Source organism: Rhinolophus ferrumequinum, chromosome 15 (genome assembly GCF_004115265.2).
Source record: "Rhinolophus ferrumequinum isolate MPI-CBG mRhiFer1 chromosome 15, mRhiFer1_v1.p, whole genome shotgun sequence".
NCBI lineage: Eukaryota > Metazoa > Chordata > Mammalia > Chiroptera > Rhinolophidae > Rhinolophus > Rhinolophus ferrumequinum.
In genome coordinates this window covers 3,001,530-3,028,911 of record NC_046298.1, presented here as the reverse complement: position 1 = coordinate 3,028,911, position 27,382 = coordinate 3,001,530, and positions in this window count along the sequence as shown.

The window sequence follows — 27,382 nt, the reverse complement described above, 5'->3', positions numbered from 1 at the left end:
GATGATGAAAGGAAAATTAGCATATTTTCTATGGAAAAATCGTATCCATTATAAAAACAGCTGTTAAATTTATCTTTAACATCTAGATTTAGTAGAAAATAATACAGTATGTGTAACTACATTATCTATAGTCACTTGTAACTTTTTAATTTTTGAAATGTGTGTTGTTTTTTTTTGAAGGGGCAGGAAGAGGCCTATAAAATAGTCTTTAAAGATTACGTTTAACATTAAAAGAACACAGAAGTACATGGTTTCAGGCAACCCAGCAAGTAAAGCATGGAAAGCAAATTTGGTTCTAAATAGTCTGGCTGCTAAAACAGATGGGATTGTTTTTGGTTTTCACGATAGAAAACCCAAACATCTGCAGAGGCTTTCTCTTAAAGAAAGAGTGGGTCTTTTTACAGGACAACATTTCCTCAGAATTTAAAAAAGATGCAAACCACAGAGAGAGGTCACCCTGGGAAATCTTAACCCAGGGAAGGCACCTCTTCACATGGTCTGGAATGCAACTGAAGAACCCGATGAGCAGCCTGAAACGGCCGTGTATCCTACATCTTCACTGAACTAGAGATGGGTATTGAATCTCGTCTATTTGTTAGTCGAGCATTTAGCAGTACACCACAGGAAGAGAATGGAACTGAAAAATGTTAGGCATTATTACTAGCATAATGCTAATTGCTGTATATATAGTCTTCCATCTTTGAGGTCAGTGCGAGAACTTTGCAAAGTGAAAGCCATAAATTCTAGTGATGGAAGATGAAATTCAGCCATACTGTAGAAGTGATTACATCCATCACAGAAAATATGGTACCCAGTGTTAAATACGTAACAGAAAATGCAAATCTGGGGGAAATAGCTTCAATTCAGGAGCAGCATTAAGTAAAGCTCTGTCATTATCTTCCATCTGTGACACGGTCCCAATTTAACCCAAGATATCAACCCCCAAGTGCCCACATACTGCAGGAAACCTCGTAATCCCAATGCCTGAAGCATATGTACTGTAGGAAGACAGCGTGATGGGGGGGAAATGTTCAACCTTTTTAAAAGTTCAACAAAAAGCAGTTTTCCACCTTTCCCGTCACCAAAGAGATTAAAAAGGTCCCTTTGACTTGTTAACCGCTCTTGTGTCAGTGTCGTTTTTCATATAATTAATAGCATTAAAAGAACCTAAAATGTCTGCTTCTGAACAGTTTTTAGTTCTGCGATTGGTGAGCAGGGAGGCTCCTTGTGCCAGGCGTGTGCCAACTGATGAACGGGACAGGAAAAGCCTAGTGTGATCCGGGAGTAACTCTCAGTCAAAGGAGGTATGCTCTTGCAAGATGCTGTCTGCTATGTTGTTCATGTTACTTTATCAAGTACTAAAAATAATATGCCTTAGATCAGACACGTCAAACTGGTCAGATGGAACCTTGAGTTTTGGGGGTTAAGATCCAAGAAAGATGATCTAGTCCAACTTGATTAATGAGAAGACTGAAGCCCAGAGAAAAGAAGTGAGAAAGAACCCAGTGCTCTTTCCTTGTGTTTTACTATCTCCCTGCTTTAGCTGGCTGTGAGGTTTCAAAGTCAAGCCGTTCTAAACAGCAGCTGCGATGATCCATGTAAACTTGTCAGTCATTCTGATTTAAAATGTAATTTATTTTATAACAGCTTTTTTCAAAGCATTATGTTTTACTTTCTTTACCTATGTAACACTTTGCTGTTCTGCAATTTTGTTGCCATGATTTCTTGGCACCTGCAAACTCGGCAAGACAATTACTGTGAATCCTTAATAAAGAATGTTTGTTAACAATTTGTAGGCTGACACTAGACAGAAAGAGCTTCAGTGTTACGCTTTTGTGATCTTTTTTAAATCTAAAGGAAACAATGTATCCTCTAGAAATTAAACGTGTGTGCTGTATCTCTTGAGTTTGGAGAATGATTTGAGTTCTGAGCTATTATAAATGATAAGTTGACCTGGGGTATATCTTTTTTAGCTCCCTACAAAATCAGTTGTCCATGTTTTATATACTCTACTAATAACAAATTCAAAATTCTGAATTTGCTTTCTTTAGTAACTTTTTCATATATTTCTGTGATTGGTTGAAGTGGCTACAAAAGCCCAAGAAACTAATGACTGGAGTGCATGTTTAGTACATACTATCTTGAGTAAATTTTTTTTTTTTAAGCAATGGATTTTTCTTTTAGAGATGAACTTCCTGACTTTGTAAGACTTCTCATATGCTAATCCTGGTTTGACACTTCACAGTAAAGAATTTGACCCTCGAACTGGAAATAAAAACTTGTATTTTGATTTCCTTGCTTGCCTCAATTTCCAAAGTCTCTAGAAGTAGCCAAGAATCCTCATTTCCTTCCAAGTGCAAGGTTGGCATTTCCTATCCAGTAGCTTCCAAAGTAAATAATCATAGTTGTGATAAAAAATAAAAGCGTCCCCAGGCTGTTCCACTTAAAACCATTTTAAGTTCTTAAATTAATCTTTAAGTGAAGATGAAATGGAAGAAGGGGGGTGACAGCAATCTCCGGTTTCCTGCAGGGTGCTCACTGCGTCTGCTCACTGGGGTGGGGCCCACAGAGGGGGCTGGCAGGCCACACTGTCCTTCTGAGGCGCCGAATGCGTGGGTCACAGCCACAGCTTCATAAGGATGGGTGAGTAGATCTCACAAGAGTTGTACACTGAGGCGGAAGCAGAGGCAAGCAAGGTCCTCTGAGTTTTACAATCATGCAGACACAGATCAAAGTACAAGGTAGTCACTGCTGGTCTGTCTGCAAATAGTCACAGAACATTTGACTTTCTGTGGAGGATCAAGAAAGCTTTTATCGAAAGGTTCTCTCAACGTCCACGCTTTGTCACTCTGTCACGTCTGGTTCCTGCTCAGTGGCATCTGGCAGCCACTGAGCCGGTGCATACTTGATTGAAACGTTTTGAGTAGCTGCTGATGGCTAGAAGGGCTTTTTATCAGAAATCTGGGTATTGGACCATACTTTTCGAATCGTGACCTGGCCTCCCACTATGACTTTGTTCTATTGTATTAAGTGGTATATCAGAGAAGCATTCACAAACTTTGAACCGAAAAGTAGTCATGCAAATCATAGGGGAGTTCGTTCTCCACCCTTGAGTTATTTTATCACTTTGTTACGTAGGGGTAATATCTCAGAAGACAATCAGCTCTGAAAACTTCAAAAGTAACATAGCGAATGTGTGACAAGTGGGTAAGATACGTAGCCTCAGCCTTTCACATTCATTGTCGTTCATTGTCGCCAGGCAACCTTACTTTCTCAGTCATTAGTTTTTAATATAAAAAGAAGAAAGCTTGTGGTAGGAGGCTCCTAAGATGGCTGCCAGCCATCCCTGCCTCCTGGTGTTCACAATCTTGTACCATCCCTGGCCCTTGAGTGTGACCTGCTTCTAATGAATAGAATATGGCCAAAGTGACATGTCACTTCTGAGATTAGGTGACAGACTCTGGCTTCTGTCTTCCTTCCCACTAGTACTTTCCAGCTCTGAGGAAAACCAGTGGCCATGTCCTGAGATGCTCTATGGAGAGGTCCACGTGACAAGAAACAGGAATGTCTAGCCAACAGGTAACATGGCACAGAGGCCTGCAGTCCAACCACCTGTGAAGAATTCGACTGCCAGCAACCCATGCATGGGTGTGGAATGGGACCCTCCCCCAACTGGAGACTTGTGACCGCAGACAACACCTTGACTGCAGCTTGTGAAAGCCGGTGAGCCACAGCTACAAACTAACTCAGAAACCCAACGTAACAGGTGTTTCAAGCTGCTACATGTGGGGGTGAGTTGTTCTGCAGCCATAGATAACTAATGTAAAGCTAGAAAAGGACAGGCATATCTCAGCTCCACCCCTGGAGTAAAAGGAGTGGATGGAGATCTAACACGATGTTTTATGTTTGCGGAAAAACTACCAAAGCAATGCCCACACCATCTTGAATCTAGCCCCATGGCATAAGGAGAGCTGGTGTTGCTGTGTGAGTACCTGTCAGCTCTTCGCCTCTCTAAACACAACTAATTAAACACAACTAAACCCACTCTCAAGAGTGGCAAGAGATGCTGAAATTTGATTCTGCATCTGAAATGGAAATGAGATCACGATTAAATCCTAACCCTGAATTCCTTTTCAGTCACTCCTCAAGTCTCCGTGGAGTAAGACAAAATTATCTAAAATGAGTAAAGGATGAAATCTTATTCAGATTCTCCACGGCACCCCCCTTTTGCAGTCAACATGGTTCGCATTTCATCACACGAGCACTCAGTTTCCTGGGCTGCAGAGCTAGTTAGAACTCCATCAGTACTCTGCGTGACCAGGTGAGTCTTAGGACACCGATTGAGAAAGGTGGAGGGGACTGTCACTGAAAATAGAAACAAACCTTTCATGTCCAGCCCCCACCCTACCCCCAAAATGAGAAGGGCAGCCAAGACCTTTCTACACGGATTTTTCTGTGAGGATGAAAAAGAAATAGATTTCCCAAAACAGAGTGCTCTGCTCTGCTCTGCTTTGCTTCGGTCAAAATGGCCGAAAGACCAACTCAGGACAGTTGTTCTTTCTGAAATTGTTTTCTGTAGCTGGTTAGTTGCCTCAGCTAACAGGTAACAGTGTAGCTTCAGTGGTATCTGTGCAAATTGTTCCTTGGAATGTGAAGCTGTTGTTCCTGACATTGTTTCCCCCTGTGGGTGTAATTGTGTCTGAATCCTTCTCTGATGGGAATCCGTCAGAACTCAGCCTCCAGAAATGGACAGTGCCTGTTGCTTTGGAAGCTCTTCCCTCAGGACAGGGACCGATGAATGTCTAGTCTTCCCATCCTGCCCTTTTGGGTTCTGGCTGGCAGGCAGTGGCTGTGATGTGGGAAGGTTTTCATTTTCTTCTGCAGGACTGGGAGACGTGCCTGCCTGTCCACGGGGCCCTGTGGATATCCTCTCTGCTGTTTTTAAATAAGCATGCCCACATGCACTGTCCCAAATCCTTCCTGTCCAGCTCTCCTACCTCCTTTCTGAGGATCTGTTTTTTTTGTTTTCCCGTTACCCACAAATGTTCACAGATTTTTAAAGAAAATTCTACAACACCAAACCAGGTTCTCTGAAGAAACTGCCAAGTTTGTCAATGAAAATTAGGGACTTCCTGAATGGGGCAGGGTGTACAGAGACACTGCCTGGGTGAAAAGCCAGGCCCTGGACTCTGCCCGGCCCGCTCCTTCAGCGTACCCTCACCTCCCAACCCCGGACAAACAGCTGGCTCCTCTGCCCTCATCAGCTGGCACGCTGTTCTTAATTGCAGGGTGACGTACACCCACAACTCGAGGACGTTGATTTGTTGGACTGTAATCTACACTTTAACACCCTGAGCTGCATTTAGGCAGCGTGCCAGGTGTGTAAAGTCGGGATTTAATGACAGGACGTCAGTAGCAGCCGGAATTGAGTACAGAGCCACTGTCAAATACTAATGTGCCACTGGCAAGACGAGGACAGGAACAGCTTTCTCAGTTACCTTTTTTGTCCCTTTCCTGAAGATGCAGAAACTGAAAGCCATGAAATATTGCGTGGAAACACCATCTCACAAAGTCCAGTCAAAACAACCCAGGGTAGTTCTCCTGCATTCAAACCACTGAATTGAGCAACCAAAGGTAAATTCATTTTAACGCTTTAAAATATTAATTATGCTGCCTATTTATGAAGTTCGTGTCTTTCCTGAAGACTCTATCAGGCTTTTTTATTTCCTGAAAATAACTGCACGAGGAGTACTGTGAGTGAGGTCACCATGTCACATCATTCCTGCTTCTCGTGATTTACAAAATGGAGTTCCCTTTCCTCTTAAACGGAAGGATGAGGGAGAAAATCTAATTTTTGAAAAAATACATTTTCTTACTCTAAAGGGTGGGATTTCTCAAACTTGGCACTAATAACATTTTGGACCAGGCAACACCCTTGGTATAGGGGGACCGTCGTGGGCATTGTAGGGTGTCAGCATCCCTGGCCTCTACCCACTAGATTCCAGTAGCACCACCCCCATTTGTGATAATCAAAAATGGCTCCAGACATGGCTGAATGTCCCCTGAAGGGAGGGTCCAAGTCAACCTTCGTTGAGAACCACTGCTATAGAGAGACTAAAGGGTTTTTGTTTTATTTTTTAAATAACCCAAAGTGGTTGAATTCTATTTTAGAGAAACATTTACATTTATGAAAAGGTCTAAAGACTAATGAGCACCCAGACCCCCAGAAGCCTGCTTCACCCAGTTTCATGTCCTTCCTCCCCACTCTGTCCCCCGCAGGTCCTAATTTGGTGTTCAACATTCCCGCGTATGTGTTGGTTAGAAGTTACATACTCTGTCTCTTACTTTTATAGCCGACCTACACATTCTCTCATGCATGCGTCAAGTCTAAAATTCGTATTTTTCTCCTGTAGGCATCAAGTCACATATCGCCTGTGGGAAGGTGGGGGGTGAGGAATTGGATCAGATATTGACCAAGTACCAAGGATGGGGGAAATTCTCTCTAAACTTGCTTAGCAAAATTCTTGCTACAACTGGGCAATGAAGGCCTGAGAAGGACGGACGCCCAGGGTGAAAACTAGAGACTAGAGAACCTGACCCATGTTTATAAGGAGGGAGCCTTTGTCACCAACGAGAGCAGAACACATTCTTCTCATGGAACACGGAACATTCTTCAGGAGAGACCACAGGTGAGGCCACAGAACAACTCTGAAATTTAAGAAGATGGAATCACACAACCTTTTACTACCACAATAGAATGAAATTAAAATCAATAGCAGAAGGAAAACTGGAAAATCCACAGAAATGTGGACATGAAACAACATACTCTTAAAGAGCCAAGAGGGAAGTTTATAGCCATAAACACATTAAAAAGGAGATCTCAAATCAATTCCTAACTTTACATCTCAAGGAACTAGACAAAGAACATTATAAACCCAGACTGAGCAGAAGTCAGGTAATAAAGATTAGAGCAGAGACAACTGAGTAGAAGAAGAAAAAAATCCTCTTTTATTTCTTATGAATTTTATGAAACCGAAAACCCTAAATTGGTCCCGGCTCTCTCAGCCTTTCTGCCCGAGAAAGTACATTCCACAAAGTATTCCTTCCAGATCTGTTTCCTCACCTGACGAAGAAACTGGACGTGCCCCAGCATCCATTAAACTGCCTGAGCTGCTCATTCCTCTTTTCCTCTGTGATATTCTTAAAGGAAATATAAAGATGCACTCTTCTTGCCCCCAAGTAAGGTACTGAGGGCTCCAAGAAATAAAAGGGCACGTGTAAGAAACAACAAATGCTGGCTTTCCTGGCAGGAGTCAAGCCAGACAGCTTTCCGAAGTGTTCAGAGCACGTTTCTGAAGGAGAGAGGGACAAACAAGCTGGATGACAAAGCAGGCGGACGTCCCAAATGACAGAAGAGTCCACTTGCAGGGGGATTCCACAAGCTGGCACCAAGCCAGAGCCTGTTGTGTGTGTGACTAACTGTGACCAGCCCTCTCCCTGCACCTCCCAGACAGCAAGTACTGCACAGGCCTCCCCTTGGGATGTCCCATCCACCCAGGCATGTTAAAAAGAAGGGGGCAGCATAGGATATGGATGCCACATTATTAATTCTGATTGCTCAGATATGCCTGTATGCTTTCGCACACTTCCTCGCTCCAGAGTCTCATGCCCATTACACCATTTCATAGCCCTGAGCTGGAGATGAAAGGGAACGAAGCAAGCTCCAAGGAAACCAGAAGACATGAAAGGATCACAGTTTCTTCAAATAACTCCCAAGACTTGAGGGACCCAAATTCTGCTGGACGGAATGAATGGGGCAGATCATATCAGTGATCCGTGAGACAGAGCACGGCTCCAGAAACCAACAAGCCCGAATAAAGAAACTGAAAAAAGAAGAGAGGGAGGGAGGGAGAAAGGAAGAAGGAAGGAAGGAAGGAAGGAAGGAAGGAAGGAAGGAAGGAAGGAAGGAAGGAAGGAAAGAAGGAAGGAAAGAAATCAACACGCCTGAATAAAGAAATTTTAAAAAGAGAGAAAGGGAGGAAAGGATGGAGGGAAGGTGGAAGAGAGGGAGAGAGGAAGGGAGGGAGAGAAAGAAAGGAAGAAATCAACAAGCCCGAGCCCTGCCTTGGTCTTGGTCAGTGTGCTGCCCGCTGCCCACCTTAGGGAGTGGTCCTCACCCGAGACAGAATGGACAAAATTTAAAAAGGCTGCATAACTGCCCTCCCACCTCTACACATGAATCATTTGTATTCGTCAAGACTCCGTGACTTGGGGAAAACAACAGCCTAACAACTCAGTTAAGCCAAACATGGGCATGGATGAGGTCCGTCCGCATGGCTGGGAAAATCCTGGAAAGACTCATAGCTGGAAGTTCTGCAAGAGCCAGGGAGTGTTTCAGGGGCCGGCACCTGGGACTTGTCACTCCAGGCTTGTCTGCATGTGTGTGCTTGTCTTGCTATGGAGGTCGTACACCCTCACGGAACCTTCATTCCAAAGACAAACATAGTCCCAAGAAGAAACCCAGCGGCCCAGCCGGGAACACTTGCTGGTTACTGAGCCCCCTTCTGAGGCCAGTGGGTACTGCACCTATTCGTTTTTTTCTCTTAACTTGGATTCTGAAAAATTTCAAAACTACAGTAAGTTGAAGAAATAGTACAATGGGCATCTGGAAACATTTCACCTGGACTCATGAAGGGGTACCATCTTGCCATATTTATTTTGTCTGTCTATCTCCGTCCCCAGCATACATAGATTTCTGTGTATCTGTATCCAGATGCAGACAGCTATGTATCTATATCCAAACACGCATGTAGAGAGATCTACGGGGACAGGTACAGCCACAAAGCTCCCTAATTACCCAACACTGCCCTTCACAGCTGGGGTCGCAGTTGCGTTCTGCAGAAACACACGTGGAGATGGAGGGTGGGGTGCGCGAAGCCTCAGTCCACTCGGCGTGAGGGAGAACTGCCCATCAGAGGGTTCTGTATGGAGCCAAGGGGTCTTGGGAGCCCTCCTGGACCAGTCCCTCTGGGGCACTGCGCTGGGAAGGCTGGAACCAGGCGGCTCCCTTGGCTGAAGCAGAGCAGAAGGAGCCACCTGCTGGCCGCACTCTGCAGCCCATCTTGAGAGGAAATCGGGTGGCCACCCCATCTCCCACAGCTGTGCTTTTCTTCTTTAAAATCTGGTTCCAATCAAGAGTCACGAGTTGCACTGAGAAGGCTGTGGGTACAGCTGGGTTCGGCTGTTGGTCGTGCCTGAGCCCCGGTTCTCCAGAGGAGGTCGCCCCCCGACCTCCCCAGGTAGGTCGCCCAACACACCCCAGGTAGGCAGAGAGGAAGGCCGCTTCCAGGACCGCGCCCTCCCTCCCAGGTCACAGTTTCTGTGTCCGTCCAGTGGGGCACTAGTCCAGACTTGCTTTCCTCTGCTACAGGAATAAGCAGGAAAACGCAAGAAGGGAGGCCAAACCCTCTGTCCCATTAGCAGTTTATTGTTGATGTGAATTATCGTCTCCAAAACACTGCCCGGCTCCCAGCCTGTTTGCCTCTCGTTCTCTCTGGAGGCCGTTGCTGTGGGGAAGCCAAACAGACTTAACTTGCTAATGCCAACTATTAAATCATACAAAACCGGCCCCGCTAATGAATTTCTCTCCTCTGGCTGCTGGCACTGATGGGCGCCTTATGAGAGAGGAGGAGGGAAGGGACCCCGGTGTTCACGGTCCCCCCCCACATCCGGCAGCCACCCGCCTGCACCCCCTGGGACTGCCCATCCTGAGAGGCGTCAAGGGACCTGAATAAATTATTTGGTAATTCAAGGTGGATTTTGTTGTTTTCTCTTTCAGTTTGAATAGAATCAGATTGCTTCTCTCAGAAGGAAGGAAAAGGCCACTGTTAAATTAATGTAAGTCCACAAACGACCTCGCTCTCTCTCTGCTCTATTTCTGATGACTATTTATAGATCTGACTCACCTGGAAAATGAGGGGCATGTTCCTCCCCGGCCCATCTTCCCCTGGACCAGTCCCGGCTCCAGGAGGATTGTGGTCACTGGGGAAGCTCAGGTGCGGCTTGGGCGCTGGGCTCCCATCAGCTTCCTTCTGAGCACAGCTGCTGCTTCCCCTGCTGGCTCCGCTCCTCCAGGAGAGGGGCTGGGTCTGCGTCCCCAGGCCTGGCCGAGGCAGGGCAGGCCTCATAGCCACCTGTTCACTGGGGTCCTTCATGGCCAACTAAGAAACACCTCTGGCTTATGTTCCGTGTTTCCCTGAAAATAAGACCTAGCCAGACCATCAGCTCTAATGTGTCTTTTGGAGCAAAAATTAGTAAAAGACCCAGTCTTATATAAGACCCGGTATTATATTATAGTAAAATAAGACCGGGTCTTATATTAATTTTTGCTCCAAAAGACGCATTAGAGCTGATGGTCCGGCTAGGTCTTATTTTCTGGGGAACACGGTAGGCCAAAGAAGGTAATTTACCAGAAGGATCCAGACAGTTCATAGATGAAGAGGAAGCGCTGAACGAGTCTTGGAAAGGACAGGAGTTAGGGCAGCCTGGGGGTGCCAGGAACTGTATTTTGGGGGTGCAAATCCTCTCCAGGTGACTTCAGACCAGGTGGTTCAAACCCCACGGTAGCACACTCGCTGTGCAACCGGGGACAAGTTTCTTAATCTCTCTGGGGTTAATTTATTCTGTGAACCAGGGTCGCAGAGGCTCCCTGTGCATGTAAGTAACCCAGATGCAACCACACTGCTCTTTGAAATGTAAGTTAAGTTGGCTCGGACCTCGGTTTCCTGTCAGTGACAAATGCCGAATTTCCCGCCAGGGTTTCTGCGGCTGCCCTCGGGCCACCTCGGGCCCTGCTGGTGTGTCCAGCTCCAGTGAGACTCAGCGGCTCCCACGGTTGCTCTGTGTGTCAGCTCAGTGCCGACATGCAGTTGGGCCCGTCCCTAAACACTGCCGCGTTACCTGTGGAGAATCTTCACTGAACATGGGGGAGGGAAGAGGCTTATCGTGCGGATCACAAACGAGCATACATGGCATGTGAGACTTTTCAAAGACACAGGAAGGCCGTTTAGTCCAGCCATTAACAGGCCAGACTGACAGGCAGCTGGCGTCCCCTCGAGGGCACCTTGTGGCCCCACTAGGATGTCCCCTCCTGGGAGGGCAGGGACTGTGGGCTCAGTTTACTTGTTAAATAATGAATGAAACGTCTCACCTGAAAGCAAGAAAATTAAAGGCCGAGGATGTCTAGAATGTTTAGCAAGGGGAGAGGAGGAAAGAGGAACCGCTGGCCACGCCCGGAGGGAGTGCTCTCTTCTCTCCTCCCTCCATCCCTCCCTGCTCTGTCCCCATATTTCCTGTCCCCTCCCAGAGGGGCAGGCGTGGCATTTGGTACTGGGCAAACACCTCTGACTTAAGAAGGCGCCGTCCTTGCCCCCACACGGCTTTGGGGCAGACCCTCCGCTGTCAGACAGGAGGGGAGGTGCCTGCGGTTTTCTCTTTGACTTGTTTCTGAGCAAAGAAAAAGGGAACCTCTGCCCTTTGTGAAACTCGGTCCCTTTTCCTCCTGGTGGTGGAGGAAAAGCATTTCACAAGCCAGCGCGCCCTCTGGTGGCCAGAGTTGAGGACCAGCTGTGTTTATTTCTGCTCATAAACCCCTCCCACCCAGACTGTGCCCAGCAGTCATCAGGGGGTGGTAAGACGCCCCAGCCCAGCTCCAAGGCACCCATCTGCCCTCGCTGTCTCCCCCTCCAGGGCCCCCTCCAGGACCACCACTTGGTGTCATGGCTGGTACTTGGCACTTCCCGTATGCTAACAGCCATGTCCCCTCTCTCCTACTGAACAGGAGGTTGGTTCTCTGGGGGAACCCTGCCAGGTCGTCTATCCCCAAAGACTCTGGCACAGGGCTCTCTTCATGGTGGGTACTCTGATCATTTCTGGAGTCGATAAATGAATTTCAGATAAACCAGAGAAGGGCTCCCTGGGAGGCGGGGTGGGGCCTGCGGGTGATGAGGGAAGTCTCTCAGAGGCTGGCTATTGCCTTGCCAGATGAAACACACAGTTTTAATTTCAGATAAACAACAAATACTTTTTTTAGTATAAATACATCCCAGATATTGAATGGTACATACTAAAACTTTTTCTGTTGTTAATCTGAAATTTGAGTTTAACTGACATCCTGTATTTTTATTTGCTGAATCTGGAAAACCTGCCCAGTGGAGTAACCTGCCCATAAGGAGCCCATCTGGGCCAGGAGGTGGAGGACGGTGGGGAGGCTGGGCAAGCAGGTCCCAGAGAGGCTGCGGCGGGACGTCTGGTGGCTTTAAATCCACCTAGGGACCAGACAGAGAACAGAGATGCAAACTTCACATTTACTTACAATTTACATCCATATCGTGGGGATGTGCAGGGCTGAAAACAAAGAGAACCTTTCCTGTTTGAGGGCTCTGCCCAAATGCTCTCCCCAGTCTTCCCTGGGTCCCCTCCAACCACAGGGCCATCCCACCAGTGTCTTCAACTTGTATCTGCAGGACACAGCAGTGTGTCCCACAACTCGAGGGCGGAAGTTGGGTCTCCTTCTGTGTTTCCCCCAAGGCACCTAGAAGGTATCAATAGCAGTGGGAAGGACGCACAGAGGAAAAGCGGTAAGCGGGGATGCCTGCCTGTGCTACAGGCCAGCTATTTCCTCGCCGTTAAAGTGGGGAAAAGCCTACCTTCGAAGGCAGTGAGCGGACGTCAGTCCCGAGAACGAGCCCTGACAACAGTCAGGGCTCAAGAAATGTTAGCTCCTACCGTCATGTGCACAGCTGAAACGCTGCCTAGTAAGCCGCCATCACCCGATTTATCTCCTGGAATAGTATTGCGTTCTGTCCTCTCCCACTTTGATGGCACCTGTAACAACCACAAACATTTGGGGGCCATTTCCTTCACATCCTGAGCAAGGGTTCAGGCGAGTCCCATGAACGTGACATGATAGCACATTCCCTCAGTGAAACAATCTCTTGTCCCCGTTTCCCCGTGACCATGGCTGGGCATCCACGTGTCTAACAGTATTAGAACCCACTTATAGTGATTTATGGTAATTACACCGGACAAGAGTTTGACGGTTATTACGCCTCTTTATTTGGCTGGAAAACACGTGAAGCATGAAGGTGCTCAGCGCCAGCGCTGTTACGAAACCCCCTTGTGTTTGGAACCAATTTAGAGTGTCATTTTTGATATCACAGACTATCCATCTCCGCACTCCAGGTGGTGGGTGTTTGTGTTCTCCTGCTCCAGTAGCAGGACAGCAGGGGGCAGCCAGGCTTTCCAGGGGACCCTAAGACTCAGCTTCTCCACCAGCTCCATCATTCCCCCTCCTGTTCACAGCAAGCTACTAGAACCGATGGACATGCCATCCAAGCCCTGCCTCAGTGTTCCCTCTTCCTCCCTGCACCTGCGGAGCGAACAGGCCAGTCAGGACTGCCAGCCAGCCAGCACACACTGGTTCCCTTGGGGCCGGTATTCATGCCAGACCCACTCTCGGTGTTTGAATACCGCACCTGAGTAAAACAGCCATGAAGTTATAAGAAGCTCTCAGGCTGTGGAGTCACCAAAATGGCTGCAGGAAAGAAGTGAAAAAGTGAATTAACCGGCCAGATGTTTCATTTTCCACCCGACAAACGGAACACGTTCTTCTGCATTTTCTTCCACCTTCTGTCTGAATGTTTGAATGTAGATGCGCACATCACGTCTACCTGCCTCACCACAGGCTGGGAGGCGCTTTCAGGATGGGCCTTCTTTAGAAGCACAAGAAAAGAAGGAGGAAGAGCCTGGAAGAACTCAAGTAAGGCCATGAACGTATGCAAGGGACCAGTGGCTGGGCCTGTGCCCAGACGCCCCTGTGGCAGGCTCACGGTCCCTCCACTGTCCCCAGGGCTCCCAGGAATATTTCTGTCTCTCAAAGCGAGAACTGTGGGTGCCACGTGATTCCCTTGCCCCTCATTTTAATGAGGAAGAACACTAAAGAAACAATGACGGGGCTGCCTGGGCCTGGCCGCGTCAATTCAGTTATCCGGCTCTTTGTTTGGAAACTTGGATTGACTAATGGTAAGACAGAAAGTGGCTTGCAGCAGGCTCTGTCCATGCTGGTGGCGCTTGGGCACTGTTCCTTTAATAGATGTTGAAATATGCAAGAACGCCCTCTCCGTCCGGATGCCCACTACTACGTTCTGGGTACTTCAACTGCTCCTGGTAATTAGATTCTGGAAAACTCCAGCCACTTCACCGTCTCCATTTGGGGGAGAAATTCATTGTTTTAATGTCCACTGGTAAACTTAGGGTTTTACTTGCACAGAGAAAAACCATGAAACAGAAACTAGAGATAAGGACGGAAAACTCTTTCAGTGTCCAGCGTCTGCCTCAGCTGGGGGAGTGCACATGGGGAAGCAGCAAGAGCTCAGCCTGACACTGACGGTTGTACACCATCTGCTGTCTGCTTCTCCCAAGGCCTGGACAGAAAGCTGTTTGCAGGAGCCGGGGGAGGGCGAGGGTTCCAGCCTCCCCTGGGAGAGACGGCACCAACCTGGAGGGCTCAGAGCAGGTGTCCACCTGACTGCCCTGGACTGGAGATGCGGGCTTGGACGTTGGGGCAGGTCTCTGCTTTGGTTAACTAAGTGCTACTGTTTCCCCAAAAATAAGACCTCGCCGGACCATCAGCTCTAATGCATCTTTTGGAGCAAAAATTAATATAAGACCTGGTCTTATTTTAATGTAAGACTGGGTATAATATAATATAATATAATTAATATAATATAATATAATACCGAGTCTTATATTAATTTTTGCTCCAAAAAACACATTAGAGCTGATGGTCCGGCTCGGTCTTATTTTTGGGGAAACACAGTAGCCCCTGGCCTGGCCCAGCCTGCAGACAGTGGATACCAGGCATCTCACAGCTGGCTGCATTCCCTCCCAGGACACTCAGCTGAGTCTAGAAACTTGCTCAAGGTCACAGGCAAGATTCAAATCCAGATCTGCCTGGCCTGAAGTCTGAGCTCTTTCTCCAAGATCCAGTGGTTCCCACACTCAAGATTCCTGGGCCGCATCCTCCACCCCTAATTCAGCAAATCTGGGAGCAGGCCTGAGAATTTGCCTTTTTAAGTTTCCTGGGTAGCTCTGAAGACCAGCTAGGTTTGAGAAGTATTTATAGGAGCCACAGAATTTCCTGAAAGCCAAACAAAATGGCCCCATGAGGCTCAATCTGTGACCTTGGCCCATTTCACCACTCACTTTAAACACTGAGTTAACCTGTCTAACTATGTTAAATCATGTCTGTCCTATTTCAGATCAAGCCTTTTAACATCTCAGTACATAAAGTCCTTTATTTATTGACTAAATTTCTGTCCCAAGACAACATTTATTCTGTGACCACGTGCACATAGACCCCTCTAGTCCTATGCCCCCTTCTGCCCCACACCCACACTGTGACCTCCCAGAAAGAGAAATTCAACACCTACCCTCTCACCCTGTGTGAAAAGACGCTTAGTACAGGGCGCACCAGGAGAATACGTTCTCATCACTTTCCAGCAACGTTGGCTCCTGGAGCTCTGCAGGCTCCTTTCTGGCAGGAAGGTTAGACCAAGAGCTGCATTCAAGACCCAGTTCTACACCCTCCAAGGCATTACTAGCCTGGAATCATGGCGGAGCTTTCTAGAGCACAGCCGTCTCTGTAGTCTGTCAGGGCTGCGATTCTGAACCAGTTCAGGGGAGAAGGTGCTGTTTATGACAAGGAGACTCCCAGGACTTATAAATGGCTCTTTTAATGAACTTCTTACCCTGCTTCTGATTTCAGCACTGGAACATGCTAGATGATGCGTCTAGCAAACGCCTTTCCCAATTCAAAACTTGGGCTAACGAAAGAAACCACGTTTATAAGAAACCCTCTACATAGTGGTTATTTCACATAGACTGTATTTCTCGCTAGTCAAACAGTATCAATCTCTTGTGTCCACTGCCGTCCACAGAAAGCCGTCAGCAGCAATAACTGACCAGCAGCGCAAACAAATGCTTAACTCCGCTGTTCAAAAATAATAATGGAGCCATACTTAATATTTAAAAATAGATTGCTCTTTTCTTCAGAGTTGGTCAGAAAAGATATTAAAATATCCCACAGACTTAAAAAAAAAACTGCTGGAAGAGGCCAGTAAAATGATTATTATGACATTCTAAATCAGGGGTGTCCAAACTGCGGCCCGCGGGCCAACTGCGGCCCATGATCCTTTGTTAATTGGCCGGCAGCAAATTCCAAAAGTATATTTAGTTTACTTAAATAAACCAGGTGAGGCAATACGTACTTCACCTCGAGTGAGTGGCCCGGCTGTTTGTGTATTTTACCGCATACGGCCCTTGGTGAGAAACGTTGAAAAAAGTGTGGACACCGCTGGTCTAAATGATGCCAAAGCATCTGAGAGAAGAACAGAACTCTGTGAAGTCTTGTCTATGCCGTGTCAAGACACCTGTTTGCTCTTTCCCCATGAATTATATTCTTAAATTGATTGGATTTGCTGGCTTGCCATCAACACTGTATGTGTATCACCTTCTTACAGGTGACTTCAATCCTGCACGTAGGGCAATGTGAATAATGTGTTGGGTGTGGTTGCTTTGCTTGTCTATACATCCCACCATTTGGCCCCGAGGGCCAAAGACACCTGGGTCATTGTCCAGGGATGTAGCTACTGTGACCTTTTTATTAGGGTTGCTAGACAGACACTCTAGGGACATGAACCAAAAGCACATTGCAGAAGGGGCACAACCGAGCCTGGGGTGGGGCAGGCAGAGAGGTGTCACCAAGAGGGGACTTTGCAGCCACATCCTGAAGGATGAGGAAGACAACAAGTGGTAGGTCAGAGTGTCTCAGGGGCCACATGAACCAGCTAACTAACTGACACGTGTCACGGCATTATGTGTGTGACGTAGAGTCCTCTCCTTGCAAACGTCCTGTCTTCTTGAGGAACGTGGTACTGGCAGGTTTCCCCTGGATACACCTTCACCTCTCCCTTTCAGTTTCCAGTCCTCCTTCAGCAACGCAGTGGGCTGGTCTGCGCAGTACGCCGTGGCTGCGCTCACGGGCAGCACTGCACTGTCTTCTCTAGGTGACCATGTGTTGTTAGCACAGGCCCTGTGGACAGCTGTCACTCTGCCCCTACTCATTTCAGTCCCTCTCGTCTTTCCTCCTAGGTCCACCCACCTTTTAATCCAGTGCCCTTCACAGACCAGGAGAGACGACGTCCAGTGGGTCACCAAGCCCTGGGGAACAGGGCACTGTGAGGGGTCCTTCGGAGTCTCTGTGGCCTAAGTCTCTGTCCAGGCATCTGGTAAGCGGTCACCTCCTTGTCAGGGCTGCCCAAAGGCGTGCCCAAATCCTTCAAGGGGCTCTCTTTGTGTGTGGTGGGTTCCACTTTAAGAACACTCGATTTATGGAAGGCTGACCTGGCCAAACAGACGCCTGAAGGGCACATCAGCTTTACTCATCCTGCTCAGCCTTCATGGTGCCTCTCAGTCTGGACGTTCCCGCAGCCCAAGTCTGTTCTCTTTCTGCAGGATCATTTTCACATTGTGTAATTATCTCAAGTTCTCGGGGGTACTGATTCTTTTGATGCGGTGTCTGCTGATAGTCTCTAATGGTAGATCCATTTCCCATATGAGCTCATCTTTCCCAGGCGTGTGTGTGTCTGAGAGAGAGCATGCACACGCGTGTGTCCTGTGTGCTCTGGCATGTGGAAATGTCCCCACAGAGCAGGTTGGAGTTTGCCTATGCTAAATACCCAAATATTTCACCCGTCTGTGATGAATTCTTGTGCTAATTCATTGGCTCCCTGTTGCCACAACAAGCAGCAAGAGTGAATTTGGTTCCACATCCTTGTGTGGGGTACGTTTGGGGTTTCAGCTTCTCAAGGAGGTCTTCCCCCCGACCCCAGGCCTGACAAGATACACTTCCACGCTTGGGTAGATGGGCGATGAAGTCTGGAGTTAACAGTAATCCCATCCTTACCTGGAAAATGGATGACCAAATATTTACTTCCTTCGCTGTGTGCTCAGAGACCCAGCATGGTTTGCTCCTTCTCTGACTGTCTGGTCTTCAGTGAGTCGGGCAGGATTGATGAATCCTGAGTGTCCCTGTTTCTCACCATTTATCAGTGTCCTTCCATTTATGCCCTTTCAGCCGTTTTTCAATGCCTGTAAGCATTTTAATCGATGTTATAGTACAATCAACTTTTAAATCATGTTGATACATCTATCAAGTACTCAGGTACAGTCAACTACCTTGTTTCCTTCATAAGCTGATTTTCTAATGGAACGAACCATATTGTGCTTCTCAAGTGGCTCGAGGCCACATGTCCTACTGTTTGTTACTCACCATTCCATTGTCTTCTACACTTTGGCACTAGGTTATTATTTTATTTTTTAAAAGCAAAAACTGGAATCCAGAATCCGGAATGATTATAAAGCTACTGCAAGTTTGAGGAATGATGGAAAGACTAACAAATCAATACTACTACATTTGCTAATTTGCCAAGATTTGGAGTGAGTTTTTTAATTAAGTGGAAATTATAAAGAATTCCTTTAGTACCCTCAGTGGCATTTCCTCTGCACTTAGTGGCTGGAATGTGTTCAGATCTTCCAAAGACTCCTTTAGCAGCTTTTGTCACATCCTTTTCTAAAAAATACTTTCCCCATGTGCAAATTCTTCTAGTGCAAATTTTTTCTCTATTCTTATTCTCTGAAGAAAGGTGTCAATATTGCCACCATTTGGAAGGAGTCTTAATTTCTCACTCTCTGTCCTGGATTAAAAATAATTTCTCTACTGTCTGCATTGATTCGCTAAATGCTGCCCAAACTTGCCTATAGAGTCTCGCAATTTCATTTTTACAACAAAAGGAGTGTAAACCAGAAAGTCTACAACAGAAGTTGCAACCTGGCCACCCATAGGCCGAACAAATCTGGCTCACAGATTCGTTTGCATAGGTTCCATATAACTCAAAAAACATATAACAATTTCACATGAAAATCTACATTTCTGTGTTCTCTTGAAACAGCAGTTCTGCCAAATGGGACTGACTTTCCATCTGGCTACAATTAGCTGGACCTGAGAAGGGACTTCCCCAGTTAGTTGATGTATGAGTCTCCAGAACGCCACAACCCTCACGAAACCAAACTGAAAGATGCTCAGTTTACCCCATTCATACCTCCCTGCAGCTAAGTGAATTTCCAAGTCCTTATCTAGAATATCAAGTACCTTCTTGATCGAAATGATTTTCTTTGAAGTGTCATAAAGAGAAAGAGAAAATAACGAAAGATATGAAGCAAAATGAACCTTGTACAAACCTACTACACAACCAGCTTAAACTCATCACTTTACACATTTTTAGAATAAGTAATAAAGAAATTAACACCGTGTTATTATAAGTGTACTACTCTTGGAATAATACTCTCGAAGCTGCTAGCCAAAAATTGGAGTTTTTGGTGCTCATGGCAAGAAGCAAAGTCACTTCCCAACCAGTACCCACCTTGGCAGCTGCCACGGGACTCTGTGCAGTCCTGGCGACGTTACATTACATGCTGAGTGCTTTCCTAAATTTAAAGTGTAATTGTGGCTGGAAAATAGCAGCTTTCAAATGATGAAGCATGATCAGTGGTGTTGAAAGAGTGAAAGAGATGAGTGCCTTTTCTGCATCCTTAACCATGGTGACAGCACGCTTAGGAAGATGCAAGACTTCGCTGCTAAGATGACAGAGCCTGTTCGGGGCAGAGCAGCCAGACGCCACAGAGATGCATGCTGTCTCCGACTTCGTGGACTCTGGTGGAAACTGACATTTTAATGTCCATGCCATGGAAAAAACTATACATAGTTTTACTTTTTCCCTAAAAGCTTAATTTATGATAATACAGCAAAAAAGAAAAAAGAAAAAAAAGAAAAGAAAAAGTAACTGCAGGGTTTTTTCAGCCTAATAGAATGTATGTCCTGCTTTGTCTCTATTTATTATAATAAAATTCATTTTGTCTTAAGTGTTTCTAAATTACCTGTCATATCTTAGAGCCGTGAATGAAAAGCCACATATACTGTGTGTTGGACTCTCAATCTTTTCCATGCCTCTCTCTTACAGCAGCAGGAGCTGGTAGAGAAGTATCTGGAAAGTTGGTTGAAAGCAGGAAACCACCAAAACTCGTTGTCCAGAAGGACTGGTATGAGTTGGGGAGACACAGGTGACTGCACCCCCACCCCAAACTGTTTGTGTCCCAGACCAAAGATTTGCTCCAGGCCACTGTCTGAGCCTGGCAGCTCGGCCTCCTGCCTGGCCTTCTCAGCTGCTCCCCGTGGGGCCTCTTTCCGCAGGAGCAGACCCAGAATGGATTCTACTGCCCTCTGGCTCAGGCTTGTCAAACACCCTGCCTTAAACCCTGTGAAGTGGGAGAGAGAGGAAGACCCAACTTCAGCATAGAGCCCTCTGGACAATTAAATGCAGGCCAGGTGGAGCCTTTCTAATGTTTTTCTTTACATGATGTAACAGGAGGGGGCTGCGATGCTGGGCCGATGGGGCCAGAGGCCAGCCGGGTAGCCCAGAGTGAAACCTAAAAGGAACGATAAGAGAGTAGGAACATTGTAGAAACGTAATGGCCCCTATTCCCTCTTGGCTGTTCACCCCGTCCCCATCTCCACCTATCCCTGACTAAAACAAAGACACCCCGATTGACAGCTGGTAGACTGAGTAGGGGAGAAAAGAGAGTCGGAGGGAAAGTGGTGAAGGTTTGGACACAGATGGAATCTGGATAAAAGGCACCCACTGCTGTCCAGTGGACAATGCCGAAAAAGACATATTAAAACCCGAGAATCTGAGAGCACACAGGCTGTGCCCTCCCGCATAGGAAAGCTGCAGAACCCCAGAGAGAAAATGGCTTCATGGGAGCCTAGGCTGTGGATGGACAGTTACTTCCCAAGCCCAAGCAGAGCCAAGTATTCTACCATGTTTCCCCGAAAATAAGACTGGGTCTTATCTTAAATTATGTTCCAAAAGACGCAGTAGGGCTTATGATCAGGGGATGTCATCCTGAAAAATCATGCTAGGGCTTATTTTCCAGTGAGGTCTTATTTTCAGGGAAACATGGTAGATAGTTGGGATCCCATTTCTCAGAGCCTTTTAAAGGAGCAAAGCCTGAACAGCTTCAGGCCAAATACCAGCACAGTTCTGGTGGAATAGCCATCCTGAAGGAGTCAGGCCCAGGTGCCAAACAACAACGCACAGACAAACGCATGAACCAGAACAGGACGAAGCCTTAGATGAGGTCCCAAGTAGTCCTGGAGCTTCCAAACACAGAGAGCGGAAGCTCGGATCCGGGAGAGAGACTTACTCTCAAACTCCAGGGACGGCAGTGGAGCAGTGAGCTCAAATGAATCTGTGGGCACCGCACCTGCTTGCTCACCAGTGCTCTTCTCTGGATTCTCATACAGGCCACCAGGTAATATTGACCTTAAACAAATAAGCAATCAGATATTCCTCCAGCAAAATGTGTTCATTTAGGAACAACAAAGAATTGCAGTTTGGGACATGTGGTCTAATGGTGCCACATGACAAGTGCCGAGAGCAGTACCTATATAAATATTTCACTTACTATATATTTGTGAAATGAACAAACAGATGAGTACATGAATATTTTATACAAGGAATACATTTACTCATTCACTCATATTTAACTGCTTACCATCAATAAAGGTTCTCTCGTTGACCAAACTCTTCTCAGACTCCCCTGAATGTTACTCAGCTGGGCCTGACTTTTGGTGTCTGTATTCATCTCTGCATTGTCCAACTTAATCAAGAACCTTGATAAGTCAGTTTAATCCAAATCCCCCATCCTCCATACCTGATCAGGTCCCTCATCCCCCACCATCCCCAGCTGATGTCTGCTCACCCTGGCCTGACTCCAGCAGGACCCCTGTTACGTCAGCTTACCCAGAATCCCCTCACCCCGGACACTTCCCCTCAGTACTTTTCCATCCTCTGACCCCCACCCTGCTCCCTGGCTCTAAATTCCCACTTGCCCAGGCTGTGTTGGGATTGGGCAAAGCCCAGTCTCCCCCCACTGTGAAATCCCATCCCAGTGGCCCCTAGACCTATCAAATAGTCCTCCCTTGAGTAAAGTCTTCCTTACCATGCTTTATCCAGCATCATTTGAACAGTTTTTTCTTTAACACTATGTATAAAGCACTTTGTAAAACTAGAAGAAATAAGCAAGAGAGGTGTAGCTCCTGCTCCCATGAAATGTACAGAGAAGAGGGGAGGAATCTTTAAACTCCTTTCACACTCAGAGCACTTACTGCACAACAGGACGTCAGGCTGTGGCCCTTGGCCTGTGCGCGATCTACAGACGGTATTTCCTTCGCCCTTCGATGGCATCCAGAACCTAACAATTATAACACCGGGTATCTCCCATCTCCCCAAAACAATGTGATCTTTCACATCAGTGGTAAACCACATTCATGTCTCAGTGTACACCCCATTCTGGAATCCAGTTGCTGGAAAACACAGGCAGTATTGGAGCTGCCTTTCTGGCCCGTGGTCTTTGAGGAAGGAGGCCATGCCCGTTCTATATACCTGGCAAGACTGAGTATCAACAAACACTGGTGGTTGTTACTGCCGTCGGCCATAGTGAAGGAGAGCAGCCATGGTCTGTGGCCTTGCCCAGGGCACCTTCTAGGAGTGGTTACAAGGAATACTGACGAGTTCATTAGTCCTGCTGAGAAAAGAGACAAAGGACTGAAGAAATGCTGGGGTGTGGTAGACCAGGGTAAAAGGGATCAAATATATGCTGATTGGTGGTGAACACACAATGTGATATATAGGTGACATATTATAGAATTGTACACCTGAAACCTATGTACTTTACTAACCATTGTCACCCCAATAAACTTTAATAGAAAGAGAGAAAGAGAAAGAAAAAGAAAGAAAAGAAAAGCGTTGCAGGAGTGGAGAGGTGTGGCACTTCTCTTCAGGCTACCACTGACCTGATGGCTTTCTAGATAAGGAGGGCTATTCGTTCAAGACCCTTCTTCTTCTGCTAGTCCACTAATCTGTCAGGGAAAAAGTATTTAAGTGGCTTATCTTTGGTTTGCTGAAAGACAATTTCAGAATGGGATCTCCTTTCAAGGAGACACAGAGTTGAACTACAACCATTTCAGCGAGTTTCATCTCATGGATATCTCCCTAAAGAATATTTCACTTTGGTTTCTTTCTGAGGGAAAGAGGGTTTCCATTGCCAAGGCCAACAGCCCCCTGAATTTCTTCTGTGTATTTTTCCAGTTGGAACTGAGTAGCTTGTTTCTTTAGTAGGGAAAATCTGCTAGCCAAGTTCTCAGCTCAACCACAACTAAAGTAATGTCTCCATTACGTTGACCTAGAAACTGTAATTCAAAGCTACTGTTCTTACAATTTCGAGGTACCTATCCCTGAATCACAGGAGAAAGCTAATGACTTCAAGTTCAAATGGCAAATGCTGGTGCTGATGGCTGCTGGCTTTATATAGTCCCCTGGGAGATCTTTAATTCCAGGATATTTTAAATTAATGCCCTCTGTTCTGAAGAAAATTTAAATTTGTCTTTGGATTTAAAGCAACTTCCTTTAAAAATTAAACTATTAAAAAAAATTCAAAACTTGATTCAGCCTTGTATAATGCCCCTGAAGAATTAAATCCTATTTTCTAATAGTTGGGAAATAAAGAATAATTTCTAAGGCATTTTCATTTCTGGCATAAATACACATCTTAATTACAAGTCAAGTGTCCATCAATAAAGAACTAACTAAATGAATCATGGTACGTCCTCACAATGTATGGAAAGATCATTTATACATATATTACAAGCCAAGAATTAAGACAGTAGTGGAGTTGGAGAGTGAGTGAGCCAAGAGCTAAAATTTTAGAAATAAGGCGGAATTACCCTAGGGGTCAACAAATTAACAATGCAAAGTGGTGTAGTAGGTAATGTAGTCTGGGGACTGGAATGTAAAAGCTTTATGATTTTAGGAATGTAGGCGGGAGAAATATCTGGGAACAGAAATGAGGGTCACTCATCACACCTCCAGGCTTTCCTTCTAAAATCTGCACCAAATCCATTCACTCCTGTCCGCTTTTACTGTTGCCAGCTTAGTCCATGATGTCTACCTTTACTTCTCTTTCTCCTGGATCCTGAGCTTCCTAGATCTTTTCCTTGGTCCTTATCTACCAGAATTTTCTGTGTCTTTGATACTGATTTATTTTAACCCAATGAAATTCACTGAGAAAGAAGGCAAATCCCAAATTGTGGATTTGGAATCCCACAATGGAATCCCAAATGGAATCCCAAATTGTGACTACCTTGATAACTAAGTCAGAATTGAATGAGCTTTCTCTATTCTATTCATTTTTTTTGCTCTGTCTTAGCTATTTCATTTTTTCTGATTAAAGTATGTCAAGACCTCTTGGCACTAAGTCTCGGAGAAAGACTTGACAAATGTCACTACAGATTTTGGATGATTTTCCTAATCTATGTTATCAATTGTACAATAATAATTGTTCTAACAGTTAAGGTGTGAAAATTTTATTAAGCAAATTCATAACTTTAGACTAAGGATTACATGCCAGATCAAAATCATCTGTTCTTCATGTGTGAAATTGACAAAATAAAAATATTAATATTGAACAATATTCTAGAAATGTATCCTATGGAAATAACAATATTCTATTAAAGAAGTGTATCCTACGGAAGCAACTGAAAAAAATACAGAAGAAATAGGCTATAAGGCTATTCATAGAAGCATGGGGGAAGGAGCATCAATGTTTTTAAAAAGTATAAACAGTCTAAGTCTTCAAATATAGAATCACCTTAGACTGTTTTAAAAAATACAGTGCCCTGCCCTACTTCTGATCAAGCCAATCAGGACCTCTCGGAGGAAAGGCCCTGGCACTGGAATTTGTAAAAAGTTCCTCCAGGGGTTCTAATGTGCAATTATCGGGTGAACTATCTTAGGTGAATTTACCCAGTCTTATCTCTATATGCACCATCAACATGTTGGGTGGGGGGATCCCAAATTTACACTTCCAGGGGACTGCCCCCCCTTCCAACTCCATTCTTAGAAACTCAATTCCTTACTCAAGATTTCTCCTTGGATATAGCTAATAAGCACCTCTAATTTATTTATACTTTTAAGTGTTTTAGCTGGTATCACCTGCTTTGTACATTCCAGACTAGTTATATAAAAAGCAGGAAGCAAAACTACTGTCTGACCTCCCTGAATCATGTGGACAGGGCTGTCTACGTACGGTGATTCCATGGGTCTGCATTCAGTTAGTGGTGAACAGTATGAATGTCCTTAAAAACACTGCACTTCATACACTCCCTCTGCACCCCGACCCCACAGTCACACAAGCCCACCACATTTTTAAAAAGGAATTGAACAACAATGTGAGCCCAGCAGCAGTCTGCGATCCCTCCAGCCTGGGACTTGAAGTTATTGGCCTGGAGAGGGCAGCCCTCATATGCACTGTGACTCAGCATTTTCTGGGGCCCGAGACATGAAACGAGATAAAGGTCTTGTTCCCTTCATGGCATTAGCTAAATCTGGAGCGACCTTAAAAACACAAAATCAGGGACTGAAATGTTACAGTGCTCACGCTGACACACGTGATGACCGGGAGGAGAGCATGTGTCGGGGTGAAACACACAGAACTGTTCTGAAATAACCCGTTGACCTGTAAAATTAGCCAATAAGAATGCTGATTACGATTAACACTCGGAAATGGAGAAACTATTGTAAATAAATGAAAACAGAATACAAATATGAACTCTGGTGAGTTCATGAGTCAGGTAAAAAAAATCACTTAGAGCTAAGGAGGCAATTTACACAGCTACTCTTCACTAGAATATCAGAAGCTAAACTTGAACCACGTGAAGGTTTTTTTCCCCTTGCCAAAAAAAAAAAAAAAATCGAGTAAAACTGAAACAAATAGAAAAATCCAGCTCCTTTTACTGTTCTATGGGCAGAAAGAAAATAAGATGAAAATAAGATAAACTATATGAACATTGCAATAAAGACAGTTTCCGGTTCCTATTTTCATGTGGAGCAGGAACTGATGAAGAGGATACAGTAATTGGCAAGCAGGGAGATCTGCAGAGGAGAGACCACAAAAAAGGATGGAGGGGCTGTCCACATGGGCAATTGAGGAAATTGGGGACTCCGGCTCGGGAAGCCAGGAACTTAAATGAATAAAGACGATGAGTAGAGATGTGGAAACAGCCTATACGCAAATGGGCAAAAAAACAATTGCTAACACTTACTTAGTTTTAGCTCCTGTACTCTGTATTAACTCTTTAATTCTCTAAACAAGCGAATGATACCCATTTTATTAAATCCCATTTTACACATGAAGAAAGAGCCTCAGAAAAGTAACTTGCTCAAACTCACATTGCTAATCACCCGCAGGGCCAGACTACCAACCCACACAATCTAACTGCACCATTTTACGTTGCCTCTTATGAACGTCTCTAAACATGAAAAGGAAGTGGGGAAGTTGAAATTATTGAGGCCTGTAATGCATTCAAAACCAGACCACGTGCGGCACTGAATTTCCCCTAAGAAACCTACAGCCTGTTAATGGAGTTCAGACTCACACCAAAATACCATTCAAATCAAACCTTTGTACAAACGGCAGAAGCCAAAGGCAGTGGGAACGCAAATGAGACAGCTGTGTTCACCAAGCTATGGGGTCCAGGAAGAGGGCACTGAGGGAGGAGCGATGGGACAGGATTTGAGGGAAAACGGGGAGTTAGGTGGAAGGAGCGGCGAGTGCGCGTTCACATGAATTACTCCCCAGGGCTTTCAGGATAAATCTCAAACTCCTTGGCAGGGTAGCAAGGCCCTCCACTACTAGGTCTTAAGGGATTCCCAAGGAGAGAGATGATCCTGAGATGCTTATGCTGGAGTCTTTACTACAGTTCGGGTCTCAAAGGATCAGAACATCTTATTTTTCTGTGTCTGTAAATCATTAGTGGGTAGAAGACAGGCTTATTCTTTTGTAACAGTCCCTCCCCCAGTCTGAGCGACCTTACATAGTAGCCCGGTGGTAAGTGTGTAGCAAACACTTTCTGATGTCAATATAAATCAGTGAACATCAACTACCAGTGACTGCCCCAGCCTGGCTGCCTCATACCGTCATCGAGACCTCTGCTCTTAGCTAATGTTAAAGCTCTCCAATAAGAGACTTAAACACGTGATCCAGGTGCAACAGGCAGACCTTTGCTTGGACCTAGATGCCACAAACCAATCATGAAAGCACATTCATGAGACAACTGAAAATCTGAAGGTGGACTAGGAATTAAAGG